Source organism: Eumetopias jubatus, unplaced genomic scaffold (genome assembly GCF_037043125.1).
Source record: "Eumetopias jubatus isolate StellerSeaLion01/CBP00866 unplaced genomic scaffold, mEumJub1_p1.0 scaffold_3, whole genome shotgun sequence".
Lineage (NCBI taxonomy): Eukaryota > Metazoa > Chordata > Mammalia > Carnivora > Otariidae > Eumetopias > Eumetopias jubatus.
The window spans coordinates 157,518,449-157,527,030 of NW_028274809.1; the positions used below are offsets into that span (position 1 = coordinate 157,518,449).

The following is an 8,582-nucleotide window of genomic DNA, read 5'->3' on the forward strand; positions in this document are numbered from 1 at the left end:
TGGTCGTCTTTTTTCTTTCTTCTCTGCCTTTCTTATATCCAAATGTCCTTTTCTTGTAAAGACACAGTAATGTTGGATTAGGACCCACACAATGACCTCATTTTAACTTAATTGCCTCTTTACAGCCTTATCCTCAAATATATTCACATTCTGAAGTACTGGGGGTTAGGACTTCAACATGAATTTGGAGGGAACACAATTCAGATTATAACAATGCTAACTGGAAATTGTTCCACAAAACCCCAGTGATGCCATGTTTATCATGCTTCATTCCTGCTCGTTCTTTGTTTCCTTTGTGCTAGTTTCCCAGTCTTGGGAGCTCAAATCACTTGTGCAACACAAAATTTAAGATTTAAGAACATTTAAGAGATTTTAAACTTCATCCTTATCTCCTTAAGTGTCTCAGGGCTTGTGGTCCTGAACATTCCTGAGGCTGTTCATCTTCAGATGGCCTGAGTTTACTTTAGATAAGAATCATTTAGGTTGATTTTTAGAGCGGAGACAACTCACTGTCTGAGATGATTTATAAGCTGTTAGAACTGGAAAGTGACAGAGCCAGGGCTAGACTGCAATAGTTCAAATATTTTTATGCAATCAAATGTGCTAAGCCTTCAACTGAAAAAACACAAAAAATAAATCATATGAATTATAGAATGATGCTGGATGATTCCTGACCAGTTAAGGGAAGCTTCCTGAGGACATGATTTTGAATCTCTACTATATTCTGATTTACCCCACAGTCTGCAAATATATGAACATTGTTACACTACCATTTAAAACATGGCACTCAGGGTGCCTGGGTGGCTTAGTCTTTAAGCATCTGCCTTCAGCTCAGGTACTGATCTCAGGGTCCTGGAATTGAGCCCCACATGGGGCTCCCTGCTCAGCAGGAAGCTTCTCCCTCTCCCACTCCCCCTGCTTATGTTCCCTCTCTCACTGTCTCTCCCTCTCTCTGTCAAATAAATAAATAAAAATTTTAAAAATAAATAAATAAAACATGGCACTAGTCTACAGGTTAAAATAAAAGTCTGAAACCAGATAGATAATAGATAAACAGATGTTTAGAAAAAGTTTGAAAGTTTATAACCTTTTTAAAATGATGTTGTTATTAAACATGGCATTTGTTTTCCTTCAATTGAGTGTGTATCTTCATTATTAATAAATAGCTAAAAAGTCATTTTCTTTGCTTCTCTTTCTCCTATTTATTTAAATCACACCAAAGGCCAGACCACCTTGAAATTTATGATTTATCTGCAGAGACCTGAAATAATGTATTTGCCAAGAATGGATACATTAATTTGACCATGAATTTTGTGAAATTTTGAAACACGGTAAATTTTGTGAATCAAGGTACTAGAAAAACAGTGTCATTTGATACAGATGTAAAGACATTCTAGAAAGTTCTTTCACTATAAGCAAATTAAAAACAAAATGATGATGATGATGGTGACTCACACTTATTATGGGCCAGGCAAAATTCTAAGTTCTTTCCATGTATTTTAATTCATTGTATCTGCATAAGAAAACGATTAGATATTCCTCACTAGACAGTTGATGAAATGGGAGAGAGAAAAATTCAGTAAGTCGTCCAAGATAACATTGCTAATAAGTGGTAGACTTCTATAAAAATAATCAAATTCAAAGATAGATCAATCTGCACATGAATTATTTCTCCTGTTGCCTTTTTACATTATTATTTTTATTTTAGGAAATCATACCTGCAGAAAAGTTTATAAATCATGTGGGCTGCTCTATGAATTATCAAAAAAAGAACAAACTCATGGAATCCCCACTTATAACTAAAAATTGAACACTACCATCATCCCAACAGTAGCACATTCCTACTCTCTGAAGTAACTTCTACTGTGACTTATAATATCATATATTATTACATGATATGGGTTTTTATTTAAATGAAGTCATGTGGTATATACTATTTATTTTACTTGACTTTATTGTTTGTGAGATTCATCAGTTTTGTTCCATGTAGCAAATGTTCATGAATATGTGGGTCTGTTTCTAAGCTCCTATTCTGATCTATTGGTTTACTTATCTTTCCTTGAATTAACACTATAAAATTTGTTTTACTATATGGCTTCTTTAATGTCATTTTTTCATCATAATTGTACTCTCTAATCCCTATGCCCTATTTTCCTTATTCCCCTGACCCACGTCCCCTCTGGTAACCATCGGTTTGTTCTCTATAGTTAAGAGTCCGTTTCTTTCTCTCTCTCTTTTCTTTCCCTTTGATCACTTGTTTTGTTTCTTAAATTCCACAAAGGAGTGAGATCATATGGTATTTGTCTTTCTCTGACTAATTTCACTTAGCACTATACTCTCTAGCTCTATCCATGTCACCATAAATGGCAAGATTTAATTCTTTTTTATAGCTGAATAAAATTCCATTATATGTATATGCGTGTGTGTGTGTGTGTATCACATGTTCTTTATCCATTCATCTTTCAGTGGACTCGGGCCTCTTCCATAGTTTGGCTATTGTAAATAATGCTGCAATGAACATAGGGGTGCACGTATCCTTTTGAGCTGGTGTTTTACAGGGGGTAAATACTGAGTATTGCAACGCCTGGATCAAAGTGTAGTTCTAATTTTAATTTTTTAAGGAACTTCCATACTCTTTTCCACAATGGCTGCATCAGTTTGCATTCTCACCAACAGTGCTAGGGTTCCTTTTTCCCCACAGGCTTGCCAACACTGGTTGTTTCTTATGGTTTTGATTTTCGCCATTCTAACAGGCATGAGGTAATATCTCTTTGTGGTTTTGATTTGCATTTCCCCAATGATGAGGGATGTTGAGCATCTCTTCATGTGTCTGTTGGACATCTGTATGTCTTCTTTAGAGAAATGTTTGTTCATGTCTTCTGCTCTTTTTAACTGGAATATTTGGTTTTGGGGTATTGAGTTGTACCGGTTCTTTATATGTTTTGGATACTAATCTTTTATCAGATATGTTATTTGCAAATATCTTTTCCTATTCAATAGATTGCCTTTTAGTTTTGTTGATTGTTTCCTTCACAGTGCAGAAGCTTTTTGTTTTGATGTAGTCATAACAGTTTATTTCTGCTTTTATCTTCCTTGCCTCAGGAGACACATCTAGAAAAAGTTGCTATTGCTGATGTCAGAGATTACTGCCTGTGTTCTCTTCAAGGATTTTTGTGGTTCAGGTCTCACATTTAGGTCCTTAATCCATTTTGAGTTTTTTTATGTATGCTGAAAGAAATTGGCCCAGTTTCATTTTTTTACATGTGGCTGTCCAGTTTTCCCGACACCATTTGTTGAAGAGACTGTCTTTTTCCCATTGTATATTCATTCCTTCTTTGTCAAAGATTAATTGACTATGTAACTGTGGTTTATTTCTGGGTTTTCTGTTCTATTCCATTGACCTGTGTGTCTATTTTTATGCCTAATTTACTATATAGATTTTTAAAAAGTTGATCCTGTTTTCAAGATTGCCATGGCTTTTCCTGGCTCTTTATATTTCAGTAAAAATATTAGAATCAATTTTTCAATTTACACATGCACTCCCGCACAAACTCCTGGGATTCCTTTTCCAGGGAAGACACTGAACATATAAACCAATTTGAGAAAACTTAACATCTTTCCAATATTGAATATTCCAATAAAAATGTGGTCTATTCTTCCGTTAATTTATATCTCTATAATTTCCCTCAATAATTTTTATACTTTTCTATTTAGATAGAGGTCTTGCCTAGATTTATTTCTAGTTTTGTTTTACCTGCTGATGTAAGTGATATAAAATTACAAAATTTATTTTCCAATTGTTTCTTGGTTAAATATATGTAAATGAAGCTGATTTTTAGATTGACCCTACATCCAATAAGCTTGCTAAGTCACATTTAAATTAAATTTGATTTTATTTAAATTTATTTTATAAATGTTTGCAACATTTTTTGCAAAGTCTCATAGCCTTTTTTCCTCCGATCCTACATACTTTTTCTTGCAGCAAAAAGTAACTCAGTGTTAACTGAATCTTACATTCATGAATTAAACACAATTTGGTGATAATATATAATTTATTTCATGAATCATTGGGCTTGGTGTTCCTAACTTTTGTTTCAAATTTTTGCAACTGTGTTTATGAGATACTCTAGGCTATAGTTTTTCTTTCTTGTAATATCCTTGTAGGATCTTTATGTAAGGTGATATGTTCTCAAAACAAAAAACGTTGTTCATTTTTTTCTATCATCTGTAAAGATCGTGGGTATATTAATAGTATTTCTTTCATAAACATTTGGAAGAATTCACTGATGAAACCATCTGGGTTTGCAGTTAATTTGAGGACAAGTTTTAAATTATGAATTCAATTTATTCAATAGATCAGGCTACAGATATTTTTTTTCTTCTTTCCTAGTTTGCCCTTAAACCTCAAAAGTTATTCATTCCAATACAGAATGTCCAGAGTTCTTTGTCTTTTGGAACTCTTTCTGAATCTTTAGCTACCATGGTAGCGATAGCAAAAAAGCAGAAACACTAATGAAGAAGCTGGCACATAATCACATAAAATACTTTCTCAATTTAATTATAGAGATGATCTAAGGATATTTCACTCTCATCAAGTTAAAAACAAAGAAACTGAAAACCTTCACACGGATTTTCTTAATTTTACATTAACTTTCATTCCATGCTATTATGCTTTACTATTTTTAAGTTAAATACAGAGTTAGAAGTGTGTGAAAAAAATTTCTTTTCTTCAACCTTGTTAAACAGATATAATGTAAGCAGCTACTAAGAAATCTGGCATAGTGAATAAACTGGCAAATCTTAATCAGATGTGAGTGGTTTTGTCTAATACATGCTATTAAATATTCAATTTTCAACTTTATACCTTAAACTAAGTATACGTTTATAAGTATAAATAGTTAAAACATGACATGTATGTAAATACTTTTTAATATTTAATCAGAAGTTTACATTTAAAAAGTTATACTCTTTTGCTTTATATTCTAGCAGTGAACATATGTTGAATAATATAAAATTTATCTTTGATAAGATTACTCAAACTAAAATGTTGCTAGTGCTGTTTTCTTGGTATAACATATAAATTTATTTATTGCATATTATTCATCAGTGATTTTAAAATCATTTAAAATACTTTCATCTTTGATTGTATGGTGTTTCCTAATATATGCCAATTCCAGGATAAAATAAAATTACTTTGCTAATAACAAAACTCAATGTTTGAAGTTAATTATAATAATTTACATCAAAGCAAGGACTAAATACATATTCATTTCATAATACAGAAAAGCATTAAATATAACCTTACATTTTAATTTACATTTTTCCTAAAATACACACTAAAAAAACAGCCAAACACTATATATATATATATATATATATATAATACCCATTATCTCATTAGTGTCAACCTTATATGACATCACTATAGATGACATAAAATGTTGCCTAGTTGTTTTCTACTATTAAAAGGAATCAGCCTTGCTGGGAATTCAGAGACCACAGAAATGTAAGCATGAATGTCTGTTTAAATATCTGATAACACTACTAAATATCTAAGCACATATGGTAAATTTATGGTGTATAACTTCTTTGAAAAATGTTTTCTAATTTTTACAAAGCCAGAAATGTTAATATAATTACGTGATATTTTTCCACATCAATAACCAGTAACATAATTATAAATAATGAATAGAGGAAGATTAATTAGCTTGGTAGAAGTACTTTAACTCAGAGCTTAACTCAGTTTAACACAAACAATTCAATACATTAACCTTGATCATTATTCAATATGTATCCTAGAATTATTAATTTGCAATTTACATATGTTGAGATTTAAACTTTGTTACACCAACCTAATAGTAAGTTACTGAATTGTCTTCATGTTTTGACTGTTTTTCTCCTGCAGTGAGCCTGACTGAGCCTTGTTTAGATCCCTGCTATATTACCTGTACAAGTCAACACAACAACCAATTCTATATGAATAAATTCGCAACAAATTTAGGACCATTTTTTGTTGTAAATATCATTAGTTCACCTTTGGCGGAACCCAGAACACTTGGAGTATATATATTTTGCTCAGATAAAACACTAAGAAATAATGGTTGTCTCTCAATCAAAGTGGACAAATAGAGACAAAATATTGCACTTGTTTTCCTCTTTTTTCTCTTGTACCCAAGATCAAAATAAGCCCAAACATGAGTCTCATGAGGTGGAAAAAAATCTTCAGAGAGACAATAAGTTGTCCAGGGATGAGAACAAGGCTCTTAGAAAAGAAAACAAGTCCCTATGGGGAGAAAATAAAGCTCTTCGGCAAGAAAACAAAAACTTCTGAATGGACAACCAGTTGATCTGGGAGGTAAATCAATCCTTGAGACAGCAAAATGAGGTCCTATGGAAGTTTAAAAATGTGATTTTGGAGAGCCAAAAACCAACAGGGGAAAAAAATCAATGCTTTGAACACAGAAAGAAAGTCTTATTGGCAACAGAATCGAGCCCTGGAAGCTCAATCAAGGCTCTCAGAGAACAGGAGAAGGCCTTCCAGAATGAGGCGAAAGCTCTTCAGAAAGAAATAAGGTCTCTCCATGAGGAGATAAAAGCCTTGCAACACCAGGAGAGTGCAATCAAGATGGAGGAACAAGGCCTGATGAAAGAAGGAATAGCACTAGAGATGGAAGAACAGGCTCCGTGGAAGGAGGATCAGGCCCTTCGTGAAGAGAACAAGGCTCTTAGAGAGGAAAACAGGGCTCTTCAAGAAGAGGAAAAAGCCCTTCTGGAAGAGGCAAAGGTCCTTGAAGAGTGGAATAAGATTCATCAGGGAGAAGACAACAAACAAACTTGCTGGAAAAATGCACAAGAATAAAACAGAGCGGGAGAAATGTGATCTGAAGACATAACCAGCAAACCATGAATACCATTGACATTCCAGTAAAAATCATTAAAACTTTTGAAGGTGAAATACTGTTGCTGGGATTGAAGTCAAAAGCCTGGAAATTTATAGTACTCAGTATCTGGTCCTGGAAACTAAATAAAGTTTTCAAAAGTTAAAAAAAAAGGAAATGATTATTTTGGGTTTACTTAGATTTCACACTACTCTTGGAGGTATATATTATTCTAGAATAATCTGCAAAGATGTATTGCTCAAAGCATGACACTGAATGCACAAGGAGTTTGCCCTTTACTTTCAAAGACATTGGATGAATATTGTAAGAAATTAACAGCACAGTGGAAATATCTGTCTCAAAACTTGATCTTAGTGAAATATAAAGTTTTGTATACTTCATTCATATGTATTGTAAAAAAAAAAAATGTACTGTAGAAGAATATCCTGTGCTTTTATACTTATTTCGGTAATAAAGTTCTATGCTTTGTTCGGTGATAATCAAATATGAGGAATTTTAAAAACAGTGCATAATACAGAAATTGAGTGTTAACCAGCTTTCCCACTTTCTCTTTATTTTTATTTTCAGTTATTGTCCTCATTTTGCTTGCTGGGAGGGAGGCTGTTCTATCTAATGAATGTGTTAAAGAAAGAAAGGGAGGAGTGAGAAAGAGTCTCCAAGCTTACAACAGGGGTTTCAGAGTTTGGAATGTGAATGTGTGGAGCAGTGCATAGCGAATGTAAATTGGGGAAGGTAGAAATGGATTTTTCAGAAGTGTTAATGTTGATAATTGATCTAATTGAATGCTCTTTAAAAATTATTAAGCAAAAACTGAGTCACATGGACTCATGGATTTATTAGAGTTACATATGTAGCTATAGGCCACTAGAGTACGAACTGCATAGATATCAAAAGTGTTTCCTCCGTATCACCTCAGTCTCCATCCTCATTGTAATACCTCAACACCTTTATGATTGGCAAGTACACTGATTCTGACCTAATTCTCTGGCCAGTGTAGAGTGGTATTTACCTATAGGGAATACTAGTCTCCATTTCACTGTAGTTCTTGCAATGTACACTACTTAGTTCCAGCCCCCACCGAAGATCTACAAGAATAAGCCAAAGCTATTGTTATATTATCTGAAAATAGTGAGACAAGATATTCAAGGACTGAGGGGTACTGAAGCCTGCTAAGAGAGACTGTTCATAATTGGCTCAAAGGGAGGACTATACACATGTTTTCCAATTTGACATTCATGATGTCATGTTGGTATCTTCAACTTTGTATACTCCAAATTAAGGTTGGCTCGCTCTTTTCTTTTTCTTTCTTTCCTTCTTTCTTTCCTTCCTTCTTTCTTTCTTTCTTCTTTCTTTCTTTCTTTCTTTCTTTCTTTCTTTCTTTCTTTCTTTCTTTCTTTCTTTCTTTCTTTCTTTCTTTTTCTCTTTCTCTCTCTTTCTTTCTTTCTTTTTCTTTTCTTTCTTTCTTTCTTTCTTTCTTTCTTTCTTTCTTTCTTTTTCTTTCTTTCTTTCTTTCTTTCCTTCTTTCCTTCTTTCTTCTTCCTTCCTTCCTTCCTTCCTTCCTTCCTTTCTTTCTTTCTTTCTCTTTCTTTCTTTCTTCTCTTTCTTCCTTTCTTTCTTTTCTTTCATAAACCTAATAGTTAAACATTTACCAATACAAAGTCAAAGTATTTGAAAATTGCTTAA

The 8,582-nt window shown here is 33.0% G+C and overlaps 1 pseudogene; it reads left to right on the forward strand.

The window, feature by feature from the left end:
• The first annotated feature begins 6,097 nt into the window (after positions 1-6,097).
• On the forward strand, positions 6,098-6,893 carry LOC114209550 (uncharacterized; annotated as a pseudogene).
• The last annotated feature ends 1,689 nt before the right edge of the window (positions 6,894-8,582 follow it).